Below are 19,935 nucleotides of genomic sequence, written 5' to 3'. Positions count from 1 at the left end.
TAAAAAACAGCACGACGTACATTTGCACATGTTCTGTGGGGATTTAGATCCTATGCAACCAGAGATATCAATGATTCAGCACACAGTGTGAATTAGAAAGAGAACTTTGCCCAAAACATATAAATAAGTTTTTCTTACAAGGACCACTGCAGTTTAGTACATACCCCAGCTTACATTGTATACTCCAGGCTCTTAATCTACAAGGTCAATGATTCAGCTACCACTGCCAGAAGTCTCCCCTGTGACAAGTCACCTTGTTCCCAGATGGTTATGAAACACGAGCATTGACACTCTGTCAGAAACCTGTTGGGTTTTTTTCTCTCTCTTAATGTTAAATTAGAGCTACAGAAGTGTGAATGACAGCCCTAGTGACTGTATTCCTTTGTGAATTCACAAAAAGGTTCAGCTTGAGCAGAACTGGCACTATCCTCCCAACGCTGTCTTAGCAACATCCATCAGCCCTGGCCTCCAGTGACCTCTTCCAGCAGTGAGCTTCAATTAAACCCAATTTAGGCAGCAGTTTCTGTGGTGGTCAAGGCTTGCAATGCTGACAGCTCTGTGGCCAACTGAATCAAGATCGCCAGCACATTTCACATAGTCCTCCAAACAGTAGATAGATGGTAATTGTTGGTCATTATCTACCCAACCTGGAATGTGTTATTAACTGATTTTTATGTCTATAATGACTAATATTTGCATCTATATCAGTATCTTTTTACAGACAGCTCAGGGAGCTATTCCTCGCAAGAAGTTCAGGCCTAGATATTAGTAGATAAATTATTCCATAAAGCAGTTAAAACTCTGGAAACAGCAGGAAGAAATCCAAAGAGATTGCCTACAACCTAAAATTATCCTGCAAAGACTATTGTTTCCGAGATCTCTCATTGTTCAGCAGTGAAAGAGAAGTTTTCTTGGGCACAGTTCAACACAAGACCAACTTCACCCACCCTGCATCTCCCTCTATAAGAGTCCAAGTGGAAGCTGAGGGTTATTAGTTTTATGAGGCTTAAGTTAACAGGATGTAAAAGACCCTTTAAGAGGCACTTTGCACAGTAAGAAGAACAACAGGGGCTTTGCGGGACCTTTTTTGGTTTTTTACATTATTTCTGACTGCTCAAAAATGTTCCATAATTCTGCAGATCTGTAGTGTTTGCTACATATCAAGGTGCCACACTTAGATCACTGGTCGGCCTGGACCAGGGAAAGAGACAGATAACACACACAGTGTGAGCGCCAGCTTCCACCTTTTATTGCGCAGTTAATTCCTTTTATACTAACAAGGGGAGGTGGGATTACAGGTACGTCATAAGGCTGCGACTAACCCTCTAAGTTTCCGTGACATTGCGAGATCTTCCAAACACCGAACCCTACACAGATCCATAAAATTTTAATTCTCAATGAATAACACTGTCAGATTTCTCCTATAAGAAAGGAAAGATGTTACTTTTTCTTGGATGTACCCCAGGGTATCATGTCCCTGTGAATTCCCCTGTGATATTGTTATTTTCCCAGGCCTACCTGACAAGAACTGCCATTTCAGTCTGGCAGTCCAACACATCTGTGGGGAAATGCAACAAGAGTTAGAGAACAAGATAACACCCATTTTGACATTATTACCATATTTAAAAACCCCTAAAAGATCTGATGGTTATGGGCGCATGAGGTATATAACTAGGTAAACTTAAGTCTTGGGTGGGAAACAAAGGAAAGGAGGAAGGAAAAGCATTGCCTGCCTGCACTCACTAATTCCACAGTTATACTGGAGGGACTGTTGGGATCCCCTATTGCAAAGACCCATACCCAGCTACCTTTGCTTTGTAGCAGCTTACTCATTTATACTATTCCACCTTTTGTCATTTATTCACAATAAACCTCCTATTAAGCTGCTATAGCTTAGTCATTACAATATTTTGACTCAAATAGTTTAACAAAATACTACCAATAGAACTAATATTCCTAGGCTTATTCTTATTCATTACTATAGCATGAAAATTCCCATATATTTTGAGGGGAAAAATTTATTTAGAAATTATCAGTTTGAGATGCATGTAAAAAAATTGTATCGTCTATAAAAAGCTTATTAATAAAATGCTTTACACTACTAAAATGAAATGTGCTAATTAAACCTCTCAGTGGCCATTTCATAATTAGACATATATATTATTCATAGTGTTGTGGTTATGGTAAATACCTGAGATACATTCCCAAAGCCTTACAATATTTTTTTAGTATTATAAAACTGTATTTTTCTAGTGTAAGTGCTTATAGGTAAAGAAATTAAGCAGCTTATAGAAAACAAAACAGATATACTGATTTTGAAAGACAGTACTTCTGATACATAAGTGACAAAACTGGATGGAAATATTTGAAATAATGTGGTTAAACACTGGTTAAAAGATAGTAGACCAGATCCTGATCCCACACATATTATCCACAGGAGTTGACACATATAAGCCTGGATGGCGTGCTAGCACATCCTGATGCTCCAAACCATGCACACACATCCTAAGGCACCTTAAATGCTTCCCATGGAGAAACTCGATGTGATATAGAATCAAAATAGCTCTTACTGAAAAGTAAGCAGTGCAAGATATGTAAGTACACATCATATATTAGTCCTCCACGGAATGTAAGAATTTTTAGATGTGGTCAGAGTGATTTTATGATAATGGCAGAGGTATTTACAGGAATGGTTACACTCAGGGGATTGTCTTAAAATATTTCCATGATGCTTAGAATTCTTCCCATATATATCAGAGTTAAGATATACTGGAGTTGTCAAGCAGCTGGAATGATAGCCCAGTAGACATTACAGAGTGAGAAATAAGTTTAATTGCTTCCTTATAAAGAGGAGATCTTGGCCTTCATATATAATTTGGGTTATAATTCACTGGAAGCAGCCTAAAGGGGATTTTTCTGTTATTTTAATCACCACAAGTTTGTTCAGACAAAGCCTTATTTCAGATCAAATTAATAATCCTATCTGGTAGTATTCCATGCATTTCATCTAAACTTTCTAGACAACTGGCTAGCTACAGGGGAATGGAAATTTGTAATGCCATTGCAGTGTTCTCCACGGCCATACCAGAATGTAAAGCAAATGGCACACCTTTGATAACTTTTCCTCATTTGGGTTCCTGCTTATCCTGTTCCTGCAATAAATGGATTCCTAAGATCTCTTATACATTGCTTGCTTAATTTTTTCTTTCTGACAAACATTCAGCATGTGATAACATCTAGCTGTTCATTAGCTTGTTCTCTTTGTCAGATCCTTTGAACCGAGGAAACAGCTTAGCAAACTGATTTTTCATCATTTTGAAGGTTGAAACCTGCTCCATCACAGATAATAAGATTACAAAGGTGCCAACACATTAGTGGCCTCTGAAAAATCTCTTCCATTCCTACCTTTCTCTGCTATTGCATTTCACATCTTCTCTGCAAATCCCTTAACTTCAGTGGTAGTGCCATTTCTTCTGAAAAAAAATTATATGCAATCAATTATACATACTAAACTGGTGCTAAGAAACACTGTGGTGTTTCACTGTGGCAAAACAGTTGTTTCAAACAACAGGTAGATCCTGTTCCAACATCACTGATATTTCTTAAGTTAGAATTTCAAGGTCCATGGTTCCTGTAAAAGTCCTGTTCAACTAACCCAAATATCCTGTTTAGCACCTATATAGTTATATTAAATGATGCTTCCCATAAAAAGATAAACCAAAGGCATAGGGATTGGTGCAACCACTCTTTGGCAAAGCTTTTCAAGAAGCTAGCAAAAATTAATTTGACAGATATCCATGCAGTATAAAAGCAGCATGATGCTGCTCCCTCCTCAGCACATCATCTTAGGTTCGTACAGCAGTAGACAATGTGGTTTCCAATGCAATTTGGGCATTTTTTTTCCTTTGGTTTTGAGGATCTTCTTTCCGCTGTCACAGGGCTACTAAATACTGATCAAAAAAAAATGGTTGCCAGAGCTAGAGGTGATTATTGCAATTCCAGAAAAACATTTTTTTACCAACTCATTTCTCATATGCTAAAATCTGAATGTAGCAAATAAATTGCATGTATACTTATATAGAACTGAAACCAGTCTTCTGCTTAAAATTAACCAGGGCCTTAATTATACACAGGCTAAATTAGGTGCTAAGTATTCTCATTTGCCATCATTCTAATTTAAGGGAAATAGATTTATCTGCAGGTGCTTGGAAATTAACCAAAAGATTTAGTGGTGCCCTGTCAAAAGTTCATTATACCTTTTCCATGGAATTTATCCAAGAGACATATCCTGTTTCTGAATGCCAGACACTACCTATATAACTAATAGGTCACTGTGAATTTTAGTTTAAGTCAACAAGTTGGGCAGAACATGCAAAAGGTATCAGAGTTCAGTCTGCCTGCTGCTAGACCAAGGGAATCTACCAAGGGAGAGCTCATCCTACTTCCATTTTCAATAGACTTTGTGATTTGAAGTTTAATTTGAACACATGTGTTTATCCATTTGCAGCTCAGTTCAAATAATAGCTATGTGGCAAGTAGAGAACAAAGAGCACTAATAAGAGTCACAGGCTAGAAATATCAGTCAGTGCTGATCTTGTTTTTCCTACACTGCTGCTTCTAGTCTGTCTTTAGACAGTCTTGAGAAAGGAGATGAACATGAAATACTCTGTCCAACAGCAGCCTGGAAAAGATTCTGTGGCTTAGTCTGGATACAAACCTCCTCCAATTTCCCCTCGCTAAAGGGGAAGGAATAATTTGTGGGTGATCATTGCCTATTGTATATCCCTTCCACCAAGAATGTTGGGAAGATCCGTGGCTCTATTAATTCTCTAATTTCCTTCCCACACAGCTTCCTTGACACAAAAGCACACTGAAATCTGCCTGCTCACCACAAGAGTCTACTGACTGACCTAAGTGTTAAAATGTAATCTTAATCTAGATATGTATCAGTTTGTATGCATAAACCTGCAAAGTTCAAAGGGAGATAAATTTTTAAGGGAAGTAAATGATATGGTATTTGCCAAATACGCAGGGCTAGAAGAGCCCATCAGTGCAGTAATGCTGTGTTTATGGGAGTCTGTCAAAACTTTATAGGAGTCTGTCTCGCCACTAAGCCAGGCTGCCTTGCACCAAAATTAAAACATATTCTTCAGGTCGATGTTATATCATGTTTTGACTTTGGACCCTTTGAGCTCAAGTAAGAGTGAAATAGTGGCAGCAAACTTGAAAGGACTGTCAATCCAAAGCCTAGCAAGTACACAAGGAAGGAGGATTCTAGGCTACGCTAATAGCCATGTAGCCAGCAAATTGAGGGCAGTGATTATTCCCCTCTGCTTGGCACTTGTTAGACAGCATCTCGAATACTGTGTCCAGTTTTGGGGCCCCAATACAGGAGAGACATCAGTTAAACCAGTGCACATCCAGTGAAGGACCACCAAGATGGTTTGGGGCTGGAACACTCCTGAGAAGAGGCTAAGAAATCTTGACCTTCAGCCTGGAGAAGAGACAGCTCTGAGGGACACTGAATAATCCCCTGCCAGTACCTATGGGGAGATGATTGAAAAGACGGAGCCAGGCTAATACAGCAGTGCATGGTGGGAGCACAAGAAACAAACAGGCACATTGAAGCAAGAGAAGTTCCGATGACATATGAAGAAAAAATTTTCACTATGAGGACAGTGACAGTGAAAGAGGTTGCCCAGAGAGGATGCACAGTCTCTGCTTTTAGAGGTTTTTCAAGATCTGACTGGATAAAGCCCTGGATATATGCCTCTATTGAGCAGAAGGTTGGGTTAAAAACCTCCTGAAATTCCTTCCAACCTAAATTTTCCTGTGATCCTATGCAATAATCTTAAGGGGGATTAATCTAGTTGAGTGTCCTCTGTGTGCACTTACTCAGGACATTAATTTTTTGCTGCTAAACTCAATGTCAGTTATCAATTTCATTAGTGAGGGGTATGAACACGTTGTGACAGGTACAACTACAATGATCATACTATTGAGATTTTAGTGTTGCATAGACATATCCCCACTAGTTTAAATCAACAACTTCAGGTAATAGTCACATTCTGGCTCAAGCCTGTAACTCCCAGAGATGGCAGTGAGAAGAGGGAGTTTTGAAAGCATAAGGTTTGAAAGCAAGGTGGTAACAAGACATTAACTTTACATAGTGGGGATAGTTCAGACGGCTCCACGGACAAATTTTTTCCCCAATGTTTCTTAATCTAACTTGTAGATCCTTCTACAATTCATCATTGTTCCATCTTACCCTCTTCACTGTACTTGCAGTGTTATTTGCACAACAGATCCCAGACTTGATCGATACCCATTCCACTAGTAACTGTATCAACAAATATTTAAATAAAGAAGTTTGGAGGAGGAAACGAGTGGAAAACATAAATTATAATTCATACATTGTTTTCTTCACATTGTTTTTCATTACGAAGTATTATGTTGAAACCCCCCTCAGTAAATAACTTCCTTGCAGACATTTATGGATTTGGATGGAGCCTTCAATTGAACAACAAAACCCTCCTCCCCAACAAAAAAGAAGGCAGTTAAATTGCCAGTAATCACTGAGACATGGGACACTAAGATATGACATTTTAAACCCAGTAAGTCCTAACCTTTATTTCCTAAGATCAAGGGTAATTTGAGTAACTGTACTTTCTGGTGTACCTGTTCTTGGGTACACCGACAAAATTTTTTTTTAAATCTCATATCTTCTCACTGATTCCATTTGTAATGGAAAGCAAGGTGTGTGCATACCTGCAAAACTATCTTCATTTAACAATATGTATAAATGCTATTATATTAAATTATATTAGTATTAATTAATGACAGTATATTACATTATTATATTAAATGCTAATATAAAATGCAGCCAGCTAATTGTTTAAGAAAAGGTGATCTTCACCTCTGCTAATGATGAGTCTTCCCTCAGCTTTAGGTAAGGGTAAAAAGAAAAACCCTCCTGTCCTACTTATTTTGTGTTTAATTTACTACTCAGGTTGCCAGAGGCTACTCTGAAAACAATTTGTTGCTTATTTCCTCCACTAAGTAATTAATTCTTCAGAGGAGTTTTGGACCACCATCTAGAATGTGGCAAAGTAGCATGAGGAAAATTCAGATATTTTTTTTTTCCCCAAAGAGATATTTGCTGAACAAAAATATTTTTTGAGGAACAGGTAAGAACAGAAGAGGACTAAGATGCAATATGTGGCCAAGAATGCCAACAGCATCCTGGCTCGTATCAGAAACAGTGTGGCCGGTGGGACTAGGGAGGTGATCGTCCCCCTGTACTCAGCACTGGTGAGGCCCCACCTCGAATACTGTGTTCAGTTTTGGGCCCCTCACTACAAGAAAGACATTGAGGTGCTGGAGCGTGTCCAGAGAAGGGCAACGAAGCTGGTGAAGGGTCTAGAGAACAAGTCCTGTGAGGAGCAGCTGAGGGAACTGGGGTTGTTTAGTCTGGAGAAAAGGAGGCTGAGGGGAGACCTGATCGCTCTCTACAACTACCTGAAAGGAGGTTGTAGCGAGGTGGGTGTTTGTGAGAGACTGGATGGGGTTAATGCTTTAAACACCCATTGTGACCAACAGGGACTGGGGCCTGGCTTTTGAAGGGAGGAACAGGCCTTGATTGCAAGGTCCAGCAACAAGGCAAGTTCTGCACAGCAATACCATGTGACCCAGAGACATGTTGGAGGCTGTGCAGCCCCACATCCCGATGAACTGAGCAGGACAACTCACAGCATATGGCCAGGGGTCACCCAGAGTTTACTTGGGGAAGGGGCTCACGACCACCCCCCACAATGATGCCTGAGCAGAAGATCGAGAGTTACCTAAATCCTTAGGGGCAGTGCGCAGAAAACCAAGATGGGGCCTGGCTGACATGAAAAAAGGTGGGAACTGGGCTACAGAAGGTGCAGAGACAAGAAGCCCTGCAACTGGCCTCCAGGACTGGACCTCTAGACTGGCTGGATCAACACTGGCTGGACCAATACTGGATCAATGCTGGACCCAGGACTGGTGGAATCTTTTTCTTTTCCCTTCTCATTTCCTTCTCTCTCCCCTTCTCTCTTTTTCTTTTTCCATAATCCCCACACTTCAACCCTTTAGATATAAACTATTGACCAAGTCTGGTACTAGGAGTGGATCCAGCCACCCCTCAGCTCCTCTCTGAGAAGGAGTCTAGAAAGCAAGGGGGTCCACGCCAAATCTCGTGACTCAATGGGACTCAATGACTCTTTACTGTCATACCTATGGTTACCACGGTTTAGTGACATGGTTTCATGCCCATTCTTGTTGTAAGAAACCCTGCCACCTACTGTTAACACCTTCCAGTTCACTTTCCTTCTGCCATAAATAAAACATTTAACCAATTGTTTGGTGTCATTTCACCTTAATTTAGCCCAAGGAAATTCTGAATTCACCATGACCTCTCTTCCTGGTCTGTCCAGACTGGGTCGTGACAGTGTTGGTCTCTTTTCCCAAGTAACAAGTGATAGGACAAGAGGAAATGGCCTCAAGTTGCACCAGGGGAGGTTTAGACTGGATCTTAGGAGAAATTTCTTCACTGAAAGGGTTGTTAAGCACTGGAACAGGCTGCCTAGGGAAGTGATTGAGTCAACATCCCTGGAGGTATTTAAAAGATGTGTAGATGTGGCATTTTGGGACACGGTTTAGTGGTGGACTTGGCAGTGTTAGGTTTACAGCTGGACTCGATGATCCTAAGGGTCTTTTCCAACCTAAATGATTCTATGATTCTATGAAGGCAAGGGAATTAAGGGGGGGGGGGGGGGGGGGGTGGAAAGGAAAGAAAGGGAGAAACTGCTGTGTTAAGGGAATGTAATCACCTGAGGGTGAGAGTTCAGGAGGCAATTGGAAAAGGCAGCTAGGATAAAAAAGAGAGGAAATTGAAAGAAATCTGCAAAGGAACCACTGCAAAGAGTGAGAAAGAAAAAGAGGAAGATGTAGTCATAGAGAACTAGAAGACCTGGAAATTAATGGACAAGAAGAGTGAATGAATAGACTGAGGGATGGGAAATTCTAACAGGATTTGCCTCACTCTAAAAGGAGCATTGGCCATACTGAAGTGCCTCAGGAAGGTCCTACCTGCCTCCCTTTCCTCCCAATCATTCAGTGAGGGAGCTGGTCTACTAGGACCTGACGTGGAAGCCTTCCAAAACCTTCACCCAGGCTGCTGCAACAACAAACTGCCTCAAGGCACCACAAAGTCAGTGAAGGAGTTAGCAAAGTATGTTTGACTGATCACTGGTTAATGTATTTCATATTACCCCCCCAAAATAGACACAGAAATATGGATGCTTACTTGACTGATCATATGCTATGCTCAGGTACAAACCCACACTTTGTTTCAATGCCAAATGGATCCCAAAGACTCAAAGCAAAGTTTTAGTGTGTATATCAGAATCAATAAATACAGAAAAGATCTTTTATCATATATACAAATATATATACACACATCTATTTTTATCAGGCTAAGGTGCTAAACATTGCCAAAAAAAAACCCCTCCACGATATTTTATAGTTTTTGTCATGCACAGTTTAAAGTTGGAAAAGCTTGTGATAGCTGTAGGAGGTGCAAGTGTCTTATTTCTGACACTAGATGGCAGGAGATTGAAGTAAATTATTTCCAGAGGGTCAGAGTAGCCTTCTTAATAAATCAGTTTAAAAACCAAATGCCTGCCGTTTTGTAAATTGAGTAACACAATCAAATTGAAAGATACAGTGAGGATTCTGAAAAAAGCAGAACAGATTTTTATGTTTTTAAAGCTAAGATGTTTCTTGGAGAATGACTGTCTGTTCAAATACACACATAAAATCTCAGTAATTAGATGGAGTTCATTATGGGTTAAAAAAATGGTGGAACTGATTCCACAAATTTCAAACCCCACTGAATTTTTCCCAGATGTGATTAGAAGCTGGTGGTGTATTTAGAAACTAAATTACATGTAAGAAAGTTGTGAAACCTCAAACCTCAGGGTCCATGCTTGTTAGAAAGCAAGAACAGGACAAAACCTGATGGGAGAGACAACTATTCCACACTAAGTAAAGACTTCTTGCATCTTCTACTGAAGTGCTACTTGGCACAGCTAGAGGAAATAAGCTGGACGAGAGGGACTGCGGTTCTGATAGGCACATTAGATAGGTTCATACCCACCTTTTACTCCCTTCTAAAAGTTTATTCTTCATAGTCTCTGGCTTAAACCTTCATCAGTTTTGGACAGGAATCTTCAGCATTACCAATGCAAAGCAGCTTCTTAATGCAATTCTTACAAGTATGCCTCATGATTTGTCACACAGCGTCACGTTATCCAAGAATGATAGAGGTACTGTAACAGCTTTCCTACAGAGCTGATAGGTTCTTTGGGCTGCAGGGAGCCAGTCGCCCCTTACAGCAGCTCTTGCTTTAGCACTGGACTTGCAAATAGGCAGTGCCTCCTCCAGCTCGTCAAGCCCATAAGGCTGATGTGCTGCAGGAAAGCTGGAAAATGAGAAATATCAGGTATGCCTTGTGGTGGGGGATTTTTTAAATAAGTTTATTTTTTAAAAAATAATAATTCTTGATAGGACTGGTTCTGTCAACTTTCACATTTTTCTAGAGCTGCTGCTGTCACTTGCAAGCAAACCTCAGGACAAGCAGGAGAGGTGCATATCCACACATTTAATATGAAAGAAATTGTAAAGAAGGGAATGTGGCATTTTTATTGAGGTTTCAGTGGTCAAAGTAAGTAGTTCCTGGTCAACTGCCAAAAGACCCTGAAGCTTTGTCTGCAATTACCTATCTCATGCCACAAGTGATCTGCACTAGCTAGAAAGACAGAGTAGGTCTCTACAGGTGTATGGGGCTACTCTGCAAAAACAGCACAGTGAGTAGTGGTGATATATTGTCATTCTGATTCTTTGAACTTTGAATGTCATTGCATGCTTGGAAGGATACAAGACTCCAAAAGACATCCTCTCTTTTGCATTCACTAAGTGTTTTGTCAGTCTGTTTCTTTAGCAGAAGCATGTTTTAGAGCAGTTACTAGCTACATCCATCACACGAGGCTGCAGTTAAGATAATACAGATCCAGTAAGACTAGCTGGCACTTTTCATTAAGTGCTCTTTGAAAATAGTGAGTATCATTATGGCTCTTTTATAGATGGGAAACATAAGGTGAGGAAGATGATGTAATTCGTGCACGGTCATCAGCAGGCTAGCAGCAAGGTCCGGTCAAAAAGTTAAGTCCCTCAGACTCCTGGCCCCAGATTCTAGCCGCTGTCTCCCAGCAGCACAGTAAATACCTATAAACGCATTTTCTTTTCTTTCGTCACCTAGCAATTTTGCTTTCATAATGATATTTTATATGTAGTGGGTGAATAGGTGGTCAACTATCCCCTGATACTGGAAACTGGGCTAGTCCCAATCTGCTACTAAAGCACCTCAGCTGATGGTCCCTTCCACATTTATTGTGGATCCTATCAAATACAGGCTATTTGTCTCAGATGTTATAAATTATCCATCCACAGGTAAGAAAAGCAGATCACACTGAACTTAAGCTACCTGAATGATTCTCTGTAGTTCATTCCTCCTCTGCTTATTGCACTGGTTGAATTTGGTTTGTAAGTAAATGCCTTCCAGTAATGATTTTACATTTATTTCAAAATCACAAATGAAAGTCCTAGATCAGACTTAATACTTATATCTACAGAGCCTTGCTTAGATGGTTCCCATTAATTACAATTTCCTAAAAACCACTGCTTTCTGTGTTTACCTGCCAGCTAGTTCTTAAGCTGTGAATTTGCACTTTATTGATATTGCATAGACCTATTCTTGATTTGTGCTAATCAGAACATCAGGCAGTATGAAATCATGTATTGTACTTCTCAAAAGTCTGCATATATTGCACCTATGTGGCAATCAACCCAACTCCCAGAGGGGTAGCTTATGCTTTGTGAACAAATGCCAAGCATACTTGATTTAAATCTTTTGAGGTACCTTTTTTTCACAAACCATACTGACTGGCATTACTTCCACTCCAACCTTCAGATTTTTTTTTCTAATTGCATCCTGTATAAACCACTCCTCTGTCTTCCCTAGGATTTGTGTCAGACCAACAAGCTTATCCTTAACTGGATCAGCCACTTTGCCTTTGTAATATATAATATGGAACCGTATTTGACTTTTCCAGAAACTTTTCAGAAATCCAGTATTTTTTAAAATTACAAGGGGCCAGGATACAGCTTCTCTGGCCATGCTGATTAATATTTTTTTTTTATCCCTTGTTCGATATTGTTAATGTTCCTCGATTTCCTCCAGTGAAAATGACTTCCTGATTCTCTTGTGGTATAAGGATATAATGTTGCTGCTTACTTCTCTCCAAATACAGAACAGATTTTCCTATTGAACACTTCTGCTATTTCTGCATTATTATTAACAATTTACCCATCAAGCAGTGGCTCTTTGCCACTGCTAGGATTTACACTGTACCCAATGTATTTAAACCCTTTTGTTCTTAGGCTTGCCAGTCATGAATTTCTTCCTGATGGTTTTAGATCCTCTTATAATTCAGAATTTATGAATTCTGTAGTGTATGAATTTATGAAGTGTAGAATATGTGTATCCACTGCTATATATTTCTCTTTTTTTCTTGTTGCATATTGCTCTTTTTTAACTGCTGCACCTATTTCACTAATGAACAAAGGATGGGCTTTTAGCCAGTGCTGTCCTATTTCCTGGGAAACAGAAATTGTTGAATTGTGTCTTCAGACCATAAAATAACTTCTCAAAGAACATTCAATTCAATACAGTTTTTATTTCCATATGTTAGAGTACTGTTTATGAAATAACACTTCTTTTTCATTTAGCCTTTAACAAATCCCAATCAGTGCCCTTCCTGGGCTTTGTTAATATGTTGATCCACAAGTATTCAAGATCCCACAATGCTTTCTTAATCAGCTTTCAAACAAGTAAGGGTGAAATGTGAAAGATTAAGGGTGAAATGTGAAAGATTTCTTAATGTGAAAGACCTCACCATTATATGCTTTTTACTCTCTCCACCCTCGCTACATGGGTTAAAAGTAGTTTCCCTACAGCAGAGTAACTGGTCTTTTTGAGGTGTTATATAGGAACACTGTATTACAGCTGTCCTACAAAGGGATGCCATCAATTATCTGTATTTCTGGCAGGTAACTGAGAATATTGACAGAATGTGTAACTGTCTCTAAACCACCCGCCTGGCAGCATTTGAATGCCAAAGATGCGTGGAAACATCATGGCACTTCTCTTGCTCTGGAGGGCAAGAACATATTCCAGCAGTGGGGTGGTACAACCTTCAGATAGCTCTGTGGCAATTTCCTCTTAAGTATTGACCTTCTCAACTGTTAGAGAAGGCTCTAGATTATCAGTCTCAATCCTTGGATTTAATCCAGAGAGAACTGTCTCTGAGCTAAGAGATTTTCACTATGGAAACAGTCTCCATGGTGCATGGAGAGTCTAATTCTGACTATCAGATATATCAACCAATTTGACAAAATTTGACCACAGTACCTACAGACTTATTTTCCATTTTCTTGGAAACAACAGTATTCTCAGCTGCAGTCACTTGTTTATACCCAGTGATAACCGCATTACAGGAAGCAAAATGGGATTTTGCCAAAATACTTCCACATTGATGAAGACATTACTTGGATAGACTATCCCTGACAGTTTGTATGGATCTTCACACCTAAGCTTCGCACTAACAGAGGGAAGCAAACTGTAATTCATTCCCAGGAAAAAGGTCCCACAGCTCTTCTTACTTGGTGTCTTACAATAAGGAAAGTTTTCACTCTGTGGAGCCTGGGTTCAAAAATGTTCACTGCTTGTGTGGTATGTCAGGTGCATGTTGTAGGCAGGCAAGCAGAACACTGGCTGGGCTGGAAAAAAAAAACTTTTAAATTTTAGCAAGATAGTTGAATTGATAATTGAATCGATAATTGAATCTGAATAGAGTTTTTTCACCTGGAGGCTTATCTACTATACTTACTTAAGCTTCATGTATACCTGGGTTAAATGTTATCGTAAAGGATTATCCCACCTCTACAGTCACACAGAGATTGAAGGATGATGGTACGTGAAAAACTTTTAACAGTGTTGAGAAACAGCAGAGAAAGGCGTCAGTGACAGGTAACAAGTTGCCATCCACTAACTGACTACTCAGAGAAGTGAAAGATGGTTTAACAGTCTCCTAAGGGGTAAAGGTATCTTCTACTCTGCTTGGCTGTTACTGCTCAGTGTTTTCATGTGTTTACATTTGTGGACAGTAACACAGCAGCTGAAAAACATCTCTTTTTTTTTTTTTTTTTTTTTTTTTAGTGTATTGCTTTCAGATTTTTTTTCTTGTTCCTCCAACAGTGAAACAACCTACCAAGAGACAAGTACATGTTTACATTTGTTGGGGGTGAGGCAGGGGTGTCATTTGCTTATTCAGGGAAGTTTAATCAACCCAAGTAAAAATAAAGTGAAAAAAATTTGCACTCCTGTGCCCCAGCCACTTGCTATCATGCCTGAAATCACCATGTTTAAGAGACTAATGAGTGATGAAGACTACCTGCTACCTAAGTTACCAAACACTAGGTACCTTATTTAATGAAGAAAAAGAGATACCGTGTGCAGATCATGTACTGTAAGGTCTAGCTTAGACATCACGCTCGGATAACTCTCCCTATCAACAGCAAAGAGCAAAAGCGTCATCTAAAATGTTCTTCGACTATATCATGTGTCCTTCGTGCACTGTAATGCTGTGTGAAACAGCATTACCCATGCCTATGTCAGGTGAAACCAACTCTTGGTCTGCAATTGAGGAAAATATTAATGACCACATTTAGCAATATTTTCTTTCTTTCTACAAACTGTTTTCAATCCTTTCTTTTAGTAAAGAGTTAAAAATAGTTTTACAGGTTGTCCTTTAAATTTTTTGAATGGAAAGAGTACATAATAGTTCACTTTTAAAGGAAGGGGCCCCCCAACAGCAGATTACTACAGATAACTTTTTAGATATATTCTAATCTTTCAGTGCAAATTTCTGGACCCCACAACTTCCACCAGATAATGAAATGATTACATTCTCATGATGAAATTCTTTCCTGAACCAAAATCATGTCAAGTTAGCTCTTGTTAAGTCAGTAGAATGTTTGTCAAATTAACTCAATGGCTATAAATTCAAGTAGAGTGTTAATCATAAATATGGGGGGTTGAGTTCAGATTTTCCTGGCATCATATTTTCACATTTGTGACTACGCTGCAATTTCTGATACCGGAAAGCTTCTGCCACCCTGCCTCTTCTAGTTTTGTAACCCTCGCTTCTGATGTGAACTGCAAGGCTATACGTGCATTCGCTGCTTCAACTACACCAAGATGGAGAAGATAAACATCAAGTTAATGTCAGGGAACAGCAAAAGCTGGCAGCTCCCCGTGAGCCGGGAACATTAAGGGCTCCCCAGGGTGGCATAGCAGCCGAGGACGCCAGGAGCAGCCCCGGCCCTGGGGACCTGGGGTCTGGGACAGGCCCGAGCCAGGCCGGGACGTGGGCCTGCAGGTGGGCCCGGCTTGGTGGGCCCGTGGCCAGGCAGGGCAGGGCTGTGGGGAGCTAGAGACCGGCCCTGCCGCAGTGTGGCTGGGGCAGGGGCTGACATGGGGCCCTGGGCTGCGGGCAGCGTGGGGGGAGCCCAGGGCCATGGGCAGGGGCTGACAGGGCCCTCGGGGCACTGGCAGTTCTCCATCTCCCAACTGAAACCATTTCCTCTCATGGCCGAGCTCACGTGCATCCAGTTTTTTTGAAAAGTTTATGACAGGTGGCATTGTCTCGCTGTAATGCTGCCTGCTTGTAAGACACAAGGATGTTTGCATTAACTCTGCTTTGGGCTTCCTCTTGTTGTCCTCCTCTGTTCTCTTTTCTGACACATTTCACCAGATCTAGACTTTACTCCCTGGCTTTTTAATGTTTCAGAACTGGAATGACAGAATCCTCTAATACCAGTATTTTTCACCATTCACGTTTTCCAGTCTTTTCAGCATTTTTCAGTATTCAAGTTGCATAAAGCTCTGAAGTACATGCTACCTAATTATATACAGTTTCAAGCTATTGAGGCATCCAAATTTGAAGGAGGACAATCAAAGTATCATTCCAGGCACAGATGGTAAAATGACCCGATAATTATCCAGCAATGTTAAGGGCGAGAAAGGGAGGAGGAGGAAACACACTTTTCATGCCAGTGCAGCTGACAGATAAATTAACAATTCAGTAGTTTCTGTTTCACCTACCTCCAGTATGATATTCTACATAATGTTCCCTTTCCTCCCAGAAGATATAATGATAGCCCACTGCAGAACGTCTGCAGCTGGGAGTTGTCGGGGGAGTCACACAGCACACTATTGTACTGAACTTACTCGTTCAAAAGTACCTTTTCCTTCTAAATATTTTCATATGTGCACATATGGTAAATGCTAGCTGATATAAATAAAACCTCAGCACCTGTCATCTTTTGTGCACAGTAGCTGCTGTAGAACAGTTATAAACACAGTTCGCTGGTTCAGAAGTCACCTAGATTTCTCAGTGCTTCAAAAGAAACATTGTTATTTTTTCTTTTTTTCTCAACATTATACAAAATCATCACTGGGTATCCAATGATTGTAAATAACATGTATATTAAAACTAGATACTGAACATTATCTTTCATTGTGAATATGCCACTTCCCTTGGAGTAAAAGAAGTGAAATTCTACATAAGCCTGAGTATGCTCAGACAAGTTTGAGACTCTGGGAACTAATATGTTTGCCTTTTAGATTAAAAATACAATCTATGCTAATGGCGTATGTTCCAGTGGTTGTCAGGAGACCCAAATGCTAGATTTAGAGCTGGCAAAGAGTTGCTCTTTCTCTTGGGACAAATTGTTCGGCCCCATACCTTAGTATCCCTATCTGCAAAACAACTCCAAAATACTGGTTGCATGAAGTTAGAGGAAGGACGAAATCTTTAATGACTGCAAAATACAAAATTTCTGAGAGGGCTGGAGGAATGTGCAATACAAGTTCAATGTGTTACTAAACACAAATCATTTGTACAGAAAGTAAAGACACATTATTTGAGCAGGAGGTGCAAGAAATTTTTAAATTGCCATCCTCCTATTTCCCAGTCCAAAATTCTCACCAGAACAGAAAAGCTAGAGAAATCTCTTGCCTAATGAAAGTCTGTATTTTTACTCAGATAAAAATCCTGTAGGTTCAGATATAGGAAATCTTTTTTGATGTTGTTTCTCTATGAGTGCTAGCAGGGGTAAAGAGACATCTGAGGCAAAGTCTACATATAGTCATGCTGCAATTTGTTTACCCAGTTATATACATCTCTCACTTAGAAAAAGAAAAGAAGTTTTACAGAATTGTCATGAGCAATGCTTTTTTTCAGAACTCTTGGCCAAAAGTTTAAAACCAAGTGGCCACATGTGTCTTAAGGCAGAATCTCAAGACAGAACAAGCTTTCCTTCACAATGTTGCCTGCTGCAGAGCCTTCAAAGAATTTTTCTTCTCTCGTGGGTCGTTTTAAGAAGGAATTCCATACATATAAAGAAAGCAATGAACAAAAGTTTAGCAGTCTTTTCAAGACTAAAACCATGATAAGGAACAGAACTCATCAGGTTTGTAATACTGTCGTCTGATGTTATCTATCAGTATGGTTTCTAAAGACTCCTGTGGGGGGTTGATCTGTTGATGATTTGTCTGTTACACATCTAATTTCCTTTAGATGCTTCTAAAGCATACCCATATTTAAATGTCTCTCATTTCTACAAAACAGGAAAGAATATTTAACTTGTGTTTCTGTCCTCCCGCAGAATAACAGAATAATAGCAGAACAGAAGACAGATATACTTTAAGTGGAAGAGTTCCATTCTTTCACTTAATTGAACCATTTATAACAGTTCAGTGCCATTGACACAAGTCCAAATAAAATGACTCAGTTATAGTAATGCAGCACCCCCAAGTAAGCTGAAGACAGAATGTCAAGATTCTTAATTGCAAACCTCATCCCTTTTAAAGACACTTGTAATTAATTTTAGAAAGCTAATTACATCTGAATACCCTCCAAGGCAATGTTCAGCACTGGTTCATTGTTACAAAACTAGGTGATCATTTATTCTTTCCTGTGCTGCCATGTCCTAGGCCACAGTGAGGGCAGGGTGATGGTGACACCTTCCCAAGTACCAGTTGTCCGCAGACCCAGAAAGAAGGACCACAGAGCTGTGTTAGCAGGCTGAGCAGGAGGTTGAAGAAACTTAAAGCAGATGGGAGTGGGGACGGGGAAGGACACAGGGAAAGGTAGCAAACCTACATAGAGAAGCACAGACACCCTAAGTGTCTTGCCTCTGCAACTGCATGGTACTCCAACTAAGTTTAGACTAGCTCAGGTACCAACAGCAGCCCATCCATGACAGTACAAAGCTCAGTACAACCTGAATAACCAACCCTAAGAGTGGGTAAGTCCTCAGGTGATCAGCTCTCTGTTGCTACAGTAACACTCCTGATTAAACACAGTGGTTAGCTTAAGTCAACTCGGCCATGGCACTCATGCATGGATTACGTTGCTTTCATGTTCTTTTAGGTCCCAAACCTAATCTAGCACAGAATCGGCAGGGCTGCTTTCACTGTCCTTCATCCATCAAGGTCTCTGTGTAAGTTAAAAGCAATGAAGACCGGATCTTGAAAAGGACACTGCATTCAATCAATTCCAATCTTTTTTAACTAGATATAGCAGTGCAAATCACAGCATGAACACCCTTATTCCAACTTATTATTAACCAGTATGATCTAAACTGCAACATAAACCTTGTTTAAACTCCTGTTTCTGAACCCTTATGGCTCTAACAAACATACAGCAAGGATTATTTATTCAAGCTAATGCAACCTTCTCATGAAGGTGAGAGTTGGGACAGCTCAAAGGTATAAAACATGCTTATAAGAAACTATTTCCCTCTTTCTGCTCTTCCGTGTAATTACAGGCTTCTCAGTAAATGGCATGTTCTCAAGTTCAGGTACCAAATGTAGGATGCCTGCCCACTCACTTTACATGAAGCCTTTCTTGTTTTCATGCCATGCAGAATTGCCTCTGTTTCGGTAGCCTGTGTTCCCTGCAAAGTGTGGGATGCTGTGATAAATCCCACAATTTGATTCATTAAGAGGGAAACCATATCTCAGTCTTCTCTCTCCTGTTCCTTCACAGGATGTCATCACCTCCAAGTCAAAGCTGCACACCAGAACCCTTGGTGTTGGCAATTACTCTTTTCAGCTCCAAGAAGTGAAAGAAAAGAAACTCTTACCTTCTTCCTCCCAAATCCTTTGCTTAGCTGGGTGCAAGTTTTACAGCCCCATCTTGTCAGGAAAGTAGGCTTACCAAAAGCATAATTTCCAGGCTCGATTACAGCGTTTTAATCCTTTGCTAGCTGCCAGCATGACAGAGTTCCAGCCCTCCTGCCAGTCTGTCCCATTGCCTACTATGATTTGAACTGATGGATCAGAGAGACTGATGGATCTGTATCCCCCTCATTATCCCTACTTCTGTTAAAGCCCTTTTTGATATTTTTGAGCTATTTCTCTCTCCAGCTCCTCCACAGCAATAAAGGTTTATTTTTAATTATTTTTTAATTTATTTTAAACAGGCAGAAGTAGTACATATTAACAAAGACAGCAATACCTTTCTTTGAGTGTTTATTCCACATTCTGTTACTTACCTTCACTATTTGGCTTTGGTGCTTGGACTCCCTTTCTTATATTTTCTTGCATTTTACTTTCAGGGAATGTTGCAGAAAGGCAGGATTTAAAACTGAAATCCAGAGCCACAGAAGCCCATAATAAAATTCTCCCTAACTCCAATGAAGCCAAGTTTTCCTCTTGAAAGC

This window comes from Buteo buteo, chromosome 3, assembly GCF_964188355.1.
Source record: "Buteo buteo chromosome 3, bButBut1.hap1.1, whole genome shotgun sequence".
In the NCBI taxonomy this organism is placed as follows: domain Eukaryota; kingdom Metazoa; phylum Chordata; class Aves; order Accipitriformes; family Accipitridae; genus Buteo; species Buteo buteo.
Note: the sequence above shows the minus strand (reverse complement) of the source record.